Source organism: Dysidea avara, chromosome 8 (genome assembly GCF_963678975.1).
Source record: "Dysidea avara chromosome 8, odDysAvar1.4, whole genome shotgun sequence".
Classification (NCBI taxonomy): domain Eukaryota; kingdom Metazoa; phylum Porifera; class Demospongiae; order Dictyoceratida; family Dysideidae; genus Dysidea; species Dysidea avara.
This window is the reverse complement of record NC_089279.1, coordinates 1,902,656-1,913,906: the sequence shown is the minus strand read 5'-3', so window position 1 is coordinate 1,913,906 and position 11,251 is coordinate 1,902,656. Positions and strand designations below refer to the sequence as shown.

At 38.1% G+C, this 11,251-nt stretch overlaps 2 long non-coding RNA genes across 2 annotated transcripts in view; both read right to left on the bottom strand.

Annotated features, from left to right (window-relative positions):
- The window catches only part of LOC136265259 (uncharacterized), a 162,033-nt gene that overhangs the window by 48,775 nt on the left and 102,007 nt on the right, over positions 1-11,251 (bottom strand). The gene's annotated exons all lie outside the window — the stretch shown is intronic.
- On the bottom strand, positions 2,886-5,042 carry LOC136264270 (uncharacterized). Its single transcript, XR_010705039.1, has 2 exons — positions 4,830-5,042; positions 2,886-3,005 (listed from the first exon to the last, which is right to left on the bottom strand). It is a non-coding gene; the product is annotated as an uncharacterized lncRNA (long non-coding RNA).

Here is an 11,251-nt window from a genome sequence, read left to right as displayed (position 1 = left end):
TGGAGTGTGCTTTGCACACTGTGGATTGAGTGAATTCTACCTGTGTCCCCCCCCCTTAGCAATATCCTGGATCTGCACCTGAAGCATTAGATACATATATATATATATATATATATATATAAGTATAAGAAAAAATGGGAATTTTAAATTAGATTAGGGACAATGTATAATGCTGCAATAAAAAGTACTGAAACAAGCTGGATCGGAGTAGTACGTAATGTCCAAATACTGTAAAAACAATAAGAAGTGAATATCCCTACTGTGCTACACTCAATGCACAGTAGGGATATTCACTTCTTATTGTTTTACAGTATTTGCAACATTATACATTGTCCCTAATCTAATTTAAAATTCCCAATTTTTTCTTATACTTGTTTGTGAAGTTTTTTTTTGCAAGCTCATGACCACTAAATATCTGCTGAGTTACTCACAGCACTATTATACTAGATTATGACCCATACAATAACAACTGATCAGTGGGCGTGGCTCTACATAAGCCTGCAGACAATAATGGACGTAGATTCGTGCATATCTACATGGGCGTGGCTACCATATGTCTACAGACAGTAATTTACGTAAGTGGGCGTGGATTCGTGCATACCTACATACTGATGAATGGACGTGGCTACCATATGTCTACAGACTGTAATTTATGTAAGTGGGTGTGGCTCACGAAAGAAGCAGAGCTACGCTATGACGTGTGGTAACACATCCACATTTAATTTAGCACGTAGGGTCAGACCCGAATAATCTGTAAAGCAGGACCTGGATGATCCAGCTCGGTTTAACATTGTTACTAATTAAACTATATTTATTGACTTACACATTGCTATATAGTTCGCCGTGAGTTGCTCTCTCTGATCGATATCAACAGCGAGTCTGACGTACGCATGTGTTTTTGGTACAACTGGCGACCACGAGTATTCGAATAGTTTGATGCAATATACACTGGTATGGAAGCCGTACTGTAGTCTATTAACACTCAGCGGTAGAACCTTGACTAATGGCCATGGTAAAGAAGGATAAAAGGTAAGACAATGCTATGTTTATCAATATACTAAAGGTTTTTTCTTAAGCGATCTAGAAACGTTTCTGCGAAAGAATTAGGGCTGTAGCCCAATACCAGAAATTTGAGGTCATGGGCCTACTGATTAAAAATTAAATTGACATACAGTGTTGGATTGGCAATACATCTCAAATAGCGGTGTACAATTTCCGCTCTGCAGTGAAGGTAATGAAATGTGTATAATAGAGGCTAAATGACCCATTTGGTAGGATTGAAGTCCGTCTACATGTGGCAATCAGGGGCGGATCCAGGGGGGGGGCTTTGGGGGCTGAAGCCCCCCCCTTCATATTTAGGCTTTACTTGATCAATATGCTGAGGATTACAATGAAATTTTGTCTTAGCATAATTATATGATCACTAATAATACAAATACTCATAAAACCACCTTATAAACATCTTTCCAAGGTATTATCAGTGGATTTATGCTAAAGTTTATGTAACAAGGACCCGGATCAGCATTGGAGGTGTACAAGATCGAGATACTCTAATAGAGCAGTCAGCTAACTACTCTAATAGAACATTCACTGGAAACATGTAGTTGGCTCTGTTATGGAATTTTTCCTGCACCCATACATACAATGAAGTACATTGGTCTGTTTAAAAGGTTTCATTCATCTACTTGTGTAGTTAATATGTATGGTAATACTTAATTCAAGTACACAATTTTCAGTGAAAATGCTCTCAGATTCAATCTTGTATTGTTCAAATTTCAAAATTTTCCACTTTCAACATTATTATTCTAACATGCACCTGTTCAGTGTTGTGCAATTGTGAGAGGGGTGCATCATGTACTTGGTTGTCTGTACCTACCCAAACTTTTCCATTAACAAAATGCTTCAGAGAGCCATACCTATAATCTAAAGGCAGTATATAAAATATCTACAGGCAGAAAATATTATGAAGTTTATGTGAAAATGTCTCCAAATTGCAGTATTTTAGCATCTATTTTTCAAAATTTTCCTGGGGGGGGGCATGCCCCCAGACCCCCCTAGTTCCAGCATGCTTCACATGCTGGGAAGTGTGCTTTGCACACCTCTACCCAAGAGATTAGTACCTTGAGTTAGTCATAAATCCTAGATCCGCCCCTGGCAATACAGACTATGGTTCGGTAGGCCCAAATGTATGGGTTTAACATACAATAAATTCACTCACCCTACGAAGTCGGTTGAATCTGTATGTAACCAATCATTTTCACCTTATTATTAACGCGTAGGCTAAAACCTTCGCTAAATACAGCCATCTACTTGTGGTTCCAGGCCGTCCATAAATGTCCAGCGGTGCTCCAATAAATTAGAAACTGCTTCAGTCTATGACGTATTGCCTACGTCATTCGTCATTAATAGGCAAATCCAGCACTGACCTTACTTAGAAAGCTCATTATAGGTGTTCTGTTTTCTCCAGCAAGTAAACTACGAAAGTAGTAGCTAGCTGAAACTGGCGCCAAATGAGATAGTCTACTTTTCAGGGTATATTAAAATCACGTACATCGAACTAGAAAATGCTTGTAATAAAATCAGCAGACTATGATGGGTGCTGTTTTAAAGTAAGGAGTTTTGAGCATATATGCACGTACACAGTGCAAAACCTAGAGCATGCTTTAGCATGCTCTCGTCTAGGGGGGTCTGGGGGCATGCCCCCACAGAAGATTTTTTGAGAATTTACCCATCTAAGGTTTAATCTGGTGTAAATTTGGACCAAAAATTGCTCGACTAGTTATGCTAGCGATAATAACAAAGCAAAACGACTGAAGTATGATGTGATAGACCAGCTTCCTCCAGGACAAGACACTTATGGCGTACGCGTTGTGATACAGACTACATTATAGTCAATCAACTCAATTAATTTAAAAATGCAGTAACATGTACATTAGAAACAATCATCAGTTTAGTCGGTGACTTGTGGCTTCCGGATGAATGGTTTTGTATAGACGAGCTTCAGGCTATAAAGGAACATGTACTTGTAAATTACAATAGAAATTGAAAAAAAATAAGAAACAAACAGTTTATATCTCACACAATGTTCCTTAACTGAGAAAGTTAAAGCACACAAACAGTTATTTCGAGTATCCCTTTGATGTGGTTAACACTCTAATTTATGAGGTATAAATGTGCCATGATTAAACCATGCAGACACAGACACACACTACATACACAATATGGCTTTGAAGTGTACTAAGTGGAAGCAAATTTTGAGGTTAGTGCAAGATAATATCGTGGTTAGGGACTAAATGGCTTCAAACCCTTTGGAATGTGTTGGTTTCAATCATTAGACATTTATTCCAACATATGCATAGCTTTAAAAACATCGCATTCAAAAGTGATTGTATTATATGAATATTTTACACAGGTTGTCTACACTAATGCACACGACCAAAAAATGTACTAAATTTCTGGTAATGCAGTTTTCCGCTACGCTTGACTGAAGGTAGGCAGGTAGGCAGTAGAAAATTCCATTGACTAAATTTTTTTAAAAATTCTGTAACAACTTGACGGAATCGTTTCGGGTCGATCTGAAGACACTTTTGGGCTTGGTTTTACCCAACCAATACTGTCATGTCGTTGTGAGGAAAAATCGCGGCAGGTTTTTGGGTTATATTATATCATGGATCGCCCCCACACCTTCGATGTCCCTAATATCGTATTGAATGATATAGTTGTGTGTTTGATTTACATTTAATTATGTACTGTAATGTAGCAGGTGAGCTTAGCAGTTATTTGTAATCCAACTATATAGCTAGGTCTGATTTAGATCAGAGTCAAATATGCTCAAATTTCTTGTTTTTACCTTACATGCTTATAGAAATTTCTCAAAATTTTGTCTATCATGCTCTTCAGTGTTCCCAGTATGCTCCAACATTTCTTACAATTATTCCTAATAATTATAGTATATTGGCACAAACAGAGTGACACTATATTAACATGTTCATAGGTGAAGATTTGGCTTCTACAAGAAGTTAGCACAAGTTGCAGTGAAGAATAAGTGTGTTAGTTACAGAATCACTTGCTTAAAAGATCCCAATGTATCACATCCAATCCTACACAAGGTGAAGTGACCAGAATCAAAACTTAACAATAGAGGACATGTACTCCAATTTTGTTACTACAGATAATTTGGTGTGGTCTATGCCTTACTGCTCAGTTTGAACTGCTATTCTGTGGCAATGCTACGTAATATGAGTTTCAATAGTTATATGAAGTTTACCGAAAGTTACTGATCTGTAGGCCAGGATAGCAAGCATGGACTATACTGCTGCTATACATTCAATGGTTTGCCTTAGTGATGTAGAATGGCATTTGAGTGTCCCAGAATGCTAATAAAGAAGTGTTTATCTCACTGAGTGCACCCATACAAGTTATGAGCAAGGCTCTGTCAGTTATCCCTAGACCATAATTGTATTAATGAAACTAGTTTCACAGACTTGTGAGCATAGCCCAAATACTAGCATTTTCAAAAAGTTCCATATTATTCAAGTAGTGATGTAATAATTCTATTATCCAATCCATGGTTTCTGGTAAAGTGGTTTTCAAGCAGTATGAGGGGATAATAAATTACACAATGGAGTTTGAAACATAAGATATTCCAGCTCTAGCAATTCTACAGAGGACACCCTGTTCTCAAATCCCTCAAGATTTATACATCAGATGTTATTCCATACGCATGTGAGTTCAACGGGATCCAGTACATGATTAATTAATGTTTGAGATAGCCTAAATAATAATAATGTACTTTAATACAACATACTAGAACAGCAAAGAAATTTTACCAGCATTATGAAGTGCTTCTCTTAAGCCAAATTCCCCAAAACTAGTCCCGTCAGTATTAGAGTCAGTAAAGCTGACATTAGTCACTAGTCCTTCAACTCTAGAAAAGGCAGTATTATCAAGAATACAATGTTCAAAGGTGACATTTGATCCAAAAGAACAAGACATGAAAGAAGCATCAGTAAGATTACAATTAAGAAACGATAATGGATGATTTGATCCAAAAGAAACGATAATGGACGATAATGATAATGGACGATAACGATAATGGACGTTAATGATAATGGACGATAACGATAATGGACGATAATGATTAAGAAACGATAATGGACATTTGATCCAAAAGAACAAGACATGAAAGAAGCATCAGTAAGATTACAATTAAGAAACGATAATGGATGATTAAATCTGGTGCCGTCAAATGATAATCCACTCAAATTCTTGTGTTTGTATGAAACAGCTTGTACTGAATGAAAACTAACATTAAACTCAAGAGGGCCGACGTGTGTGTAATCTACTTCTTTAGGAGGAACAGTATCTACTTTATAATTGCCAGATCCAAGTTTGAAATTTGGTGCAATTTCAGTTTGAGACACAATATCAACTTCACGTACTAAAGGTTTTAGTACATTGAAAAGACCATCCAATTGATAGTATTCTGCATCACGAAACAAACCCAACAAAATGTCAGCTGATTTGGGAAAGGACCGGGTCACCTCTTCTCCATCACGTAAATACTCTAGTATGTACCTGAAGCGACCTCCATCTCTGTCAATGAAGAAACTACCATCACTACACTTCATGGTTTCTAAATCATGTCTACCACTAAACATCACTCCCAACATTGACTCAGGATACTTGGTCAGTGTGGAACGTGAGGTTGAGTAATGTGTGCCACCAACATTCAAGTCTATCACTTGTCCATGGAAGACAAATGTATTATTGATCTTGATCTTTTCTTCTTCCCACTTCTGTTTTTCTTGATCATTTGCCCTTCTGTCTTCTTCAACTTGCTGTCTATCCTTTGTCACCTGTTCAATCACTTGTTTGAATAACCCAGTTATATGATCAATGTCACTGTTCAGTGATGACATTGTTCAGTGGGCATCTAGTCTATACTACATATTCATAATAAACCACAGCTTTCGTTAACAGTCCCTACCGCCACGAGACTATTCTAATAAATTGGTTCGGTTGCGTGTCGTCTTTAGAAATGAAGTTCAGTTTATGCTGTTATTTGGAGTCAAGTTTGGAAAGTCGTCTTGCAACTGGAACAGTTATTTAGAAGTAAAGGTTAATGCATGTATAAACCCTTTGCAGGTGAGCTGCTGCCATAGCAACATCCGCCATCTTGGAGTACAGCCCGTTTTTACAATCCTCGGTTTCTATAAAAGTAAAACAGTACCAGGAAGTAGAGCTGCTTCTTCTGCATTCTACGGAAAAGGTTGACCAGGTTAAACCTACGCTATCAGACGGGTTGTACTCCAAGACGGTGGATGTTGCTATGGTAGCAGCTCACCTGCTAAGGGTCCTGTCCATCAAGCGGCGCCCGCCATGCTAGGCTAAAAACAAAGCATGCCACTTCGAAAAACCAGGCGCCATGCAGCTAACTAACTCATGTATTGCTATGTTATTATTTTAGCTAATAGTTACTAAGGTTTTGGTTTTGCAACAATAATTCAAATAAGTAGCTAGCTAGCTAGTTGTTCTGCTCCTGAGTCTGCCTCTTTGATTGTTGATGAATCTGCTGTGTTCATGTGTTTGAAGGGGTTTCCTCGAGGTACCAGCCATGGTGCTTTGGGTTTGCATGCCCAGTGCACCTTCTTGATGCAGTCAGTGCTCCATCTGCTGAAGAGCGAAGACTATCTTCATGCTCTCACAAGATTTTGATGCTGAACTTCTTGCTGTCTGGTAAAGCTTCTCCCTTGCTAGCCCACTGGCTGTGCTGTGCCCCTTTGACAGCACTTCATAAGAAGAATGATGGTGTTTGTCCCATGTTGCTGTTGGTGAGGTCCTCTGTCACCTTGCCAGTTGTCTGTGTTATCACTTCATTCAATCTTTTCTCCTTGATATTTTCCTTCCACATGCCCAATTAGAGTTGGCATCCCAGGTGGGGGCTATTCATGCTGTCTGTTATGTCCTTTCCCAGCTTGTTAATGATGAATCGCTTGCTCTTCTCAAAATAGATATGAAGAATGCTTTTAATGAATTCAGCCGCACAGTTTTTCTTGATTGCGTTTCTGAAGATTTTACAAGTCTCGTTGGTTATTTTATATATAGTCAGCCTGCAGTACTGCATTTTGGTCACCGGCATATTCTGGTTTCCACAGGTGTTCAGCAGGGGATCTGCTTGACCCTTTGCTGTTCTCATCAGTTTCTTGGTTCAACTTCTAGTGAAAGTTGTCTCCTGAGTTTATGGTATCTTCTTTAATATCATGCTTTGCTCCCTCTGGGCCACGTTTTGATTTACACATCAATTTTTTCAAATGTGAACTGTATTGGTTTTCAGGAGATCGGTCTTTTCCTGGCTTTCAATTAAATGTATTAATTCTTCAAGCAGTGGTTTGGAGCTTCTAGGGTCTCCTATTGGGGACCTCCTCAATTTTTTTGATTTGTTTCTATCTGCTAAACTTGACAAGACTGCCTCTATTCAAGAAAAACTTGCTGACCTTGGAGATCCTCAAGTAGAGTTAGGAACTTTCTCAGTGCTTGTAAAGTCACTCGCATTTTATGTTGTGTGCCTTCTTCCTCCTTGAGTTGCTTTCCATCTTTGTTTACTCTAATCTACTCCACTGCCTTGATAAGATTATGTGCTGCAGCATTTCTGATATTGTTTGGTCTCAAGCCACTTTACTGTTTGGAGGCTTGAGTTTACAAGACTCACAACACTCTTCTCATCCAGCTCATGTAATTCAGCTTGGGATTTGGTGTCTTGCTTAGTAGAAAGTTTTGATTCTACTATGTCCTTTACTGGTGAAGATTGTGTTTTCTCTTTTTTTGAAAATCCAACTTTATCCAGTGTATATATCCTCCCAAATGATCTGCAGGCTTTCCTTGATGATCAGTTATTTGCAGATTTTTGAACACCTCAACCATTCGTGATCAAGCATGTCATCATACTGTCTCTCATTCTTCTGGTACCAGCAGCGGCTGGCTGAAGGCAATCCCACAACCATCTTTAGGCTTGGCTTTTTCCCCACATGACTTTGTCATTGCCCTTTGCTTGTGGTTGGGTGTCCCTCTGCATACTTCCCTGTCACCGCTTTGCACTTGCTTATTTATCCACATTGATCAGTTTAGTGACCATCTTCTTGGTTGTTCACGTGGCCCATTGTGTATCCAACGTCACGATGCTCTAGTTACTGTATTACAACATGCTCTACTTTAAGACCACCCTGGTGTTCTCCAGGAGCAAGGTATTGTCTCTTCTGACCATTCTCGTCCTAGCTCTCTAGGTTACTTTGATCTCTTTTATTTTCACCGCTGCTTCTAAGGCTGGGGTAGCTGCTGGTAGTGAGGAGGCTATGGACTTCCACTATTTAGAAACTGTGAACAATCATGGACGTGATTTTATTCCCCTGGTTTGTGCATAACTTAACTACTTATCGGGCAGTAACTATGTACAAAACTTAACCAAAGTCTATGCCATCCTTTGGAGTTGCTTGTAAGTAGTTTAGCTCTTGTATGATAGGTAGTTAGCTGTTGATTTTATTTGTAACATGTTTTGTGACTCATATTATACTATACGGTACAACTTTCCATTAATTAAGTTATTGTATTTCAGATTTTGTAATTCATGAAATTTTCATACTTCTACAATTACATTGCTATGCACTGCTAAGGAAGCGGCTGTGCTTGTTCAACAAACCGCTTTTAACAGCATATCATGTACAGAAGTATCTTCTAAATTGTTTTATACAGTAGTTTGACTATCATGTTTTTCCCCATAAATTTTCTTGACAAAGCCTCAAAAGGATACTGGTGTAGTCTACAGGGCTGCACCATTGTTTTTCAGTTGTTAAACGCCTGTAGCTATAGAACCTGTCAACCCTTCAGAAGGGAAGGTAATTCACAAACTCTGAGGAGGGTCGTCACACCCATATTTCAGACCACTGGAAAGAAACCACTTCAGAGTAAAGTTCACACATTCGGAAGTTTAATACAGACTTCATTTACTTTTCATGTGCAAGCTGCTTTCACCATTAATGATTTTACTCACGTGGGTGTGTACGGACAACATACACACACACACAATTCAATTTCAGTAAACCAGAGTTACCGGACGCGTGCCGGCCGGCTGTGGGTGCACACCTGCTATAAAAAGAAATAAGAGTCAAACTAAACTCAATGGAGCGGTTTCCATAAATCATGAGCAGTTAAGCTGTCACTACTGAGCTGCTTCTGTATAGCTATATCAGTCCAAATAGACGTAATTATGCATGCATGTAACATGCTGGTTTGTTTGGCTCCCGTTTCTTTTGTTTTTCAGCAATCTCTATTTCCCCGGCATAGTTTAAAATTTTAATTTATTTTGGATTTGTTTATGGATAACTATCTAACATAAAAATTGGAAGTGCTGGTGGTGCTTGATAGTACTAAACATGTGCATCAACTAATCACGATAAGTCAAGTAAGCCGTGGTACATGACAACATTGCTGCTCTGGTATGAACTTAATATACTGTTAGTTAAAGTATAAGACTGACGTATGGGTTTCCAAATGAACATGTAACAATAATAAAAGTGGATTTCAGTTTTTAAAAAAGTACCTTTGTTGGTTCCTTTTGGCTTCATGTTTACTAGTGGACCTATACTTCTTTCAAATTGACTTCTAAGGCTTCTTTTGTAGTTGGGGAGCTAAGGTGATGTTTAGGTGAGTGCTCTATTATGATTTTTCCAAAAAAATAGATGATCTCTAATATGAGCCATGTGGTTCATGATACAGGCTGTACTTTGAGCTGGGCCTCTTGTTCACCATTCAAAATTTCGAGGGGAAATTCAATTCTTCAGAGTGTCTATATATACTAGCCATTTTCATTGAGCTGTGCAAATTTTGAATGCACATAATATTTCGAAAATTCCCCTCTCAAATTATCTTCATGGGAGCTTGGATGACAGAGCATTTTGTGCCAGGGAATAGAGAATTTTCTTTATAAAAAATCTTGGATACTGGAATACCTAGCTATAGTATAGCATATACACAAACTGGGTAGTCACTGTTTCACACTCAGGCTAGCATGCAGCTTTACTAAGCTGTGAAAGTATATTGCATGATGGATAGGCGACAGTAATGGAGAAGAGTTTCCAAGGACTTCAGTAAACAATTTTTAAATTGACCATGCAAGCACCCAATATTTAGTTTAGCCATAATGGTAACCCAATAAGTGGTGAGTATGATTGCAGCACAGCATAACAATTTATAGTAACTTGAAGATTGACTACATTAGGAAGAAGCTACACAAGCTGGTTCAAATGATTACGATACACTAATAAAGAAGTCAAGTGTACTCTAATACAGCATTCATATCCATGTATAACTTTCAATAACAGAAATATAGCTACCAAAGAACTTTATTGTGTTTATCTAGTTTTGAGTTTTGATGAGTGTAGTTTACTGTAATTTATAAGCTGTGAAAATATATGGGTACATGAGGTCCTCTCTCTCTTTATCACGTGATCATTAGGGAACTATAGCTGCTGAGATAATGGATATTTTATCATTTGTAACTTGCCAAGAATGCTACTATGGGTGTTTCTGGCCTATAAACATAGTTCCATTAAAGCAGAAAAACTCCTGTTTTAAAACTATGCATTTGTCAAGTAATTGTGAAGGGTCATACAATCAGTAGTATGATCAACCCGTTACACAGGATTACAAAATACAGTACAAGAAGCATCTCTATACAATCAATACAGTCACTACAGAGAATACAAATGATCCAATTATGAACCTGATGGTCATCTTCATATACATGACACACTACCACAAATTAACTCCCTTGCACTATCAGTGAACACTGTCAGCAAAAGAAATGGGACACAAAGGAGGACAGGTAAGTCCAGGATGCGTGAAATTGTATGTATTGCAGTTGGCAAAAAGTACCTGTTGGAATGAAACAAATCAAAAAATTAAGCCTAGCCCTAAGACTATGGTAGCTCCATGGCACTGAAAGTAACTCTATGTAAATTAAAACACAATTGTGGCCCCAGCCACTAAGTAACTCTATGACACTGGTAATGAACATGCAGTACATTGCATTATTATTGTTTAATAGCAACAATTGATAAACACAACAATTATATAATATCTGCACCCAGAACAACTAACTTCATGTCCACTCTGACTATATCATAGAATATACCTCCACCATTAAAAATATTCAGCTGTGTTCCTGTATAGCTACTTTGAAACTTACATTCTAATG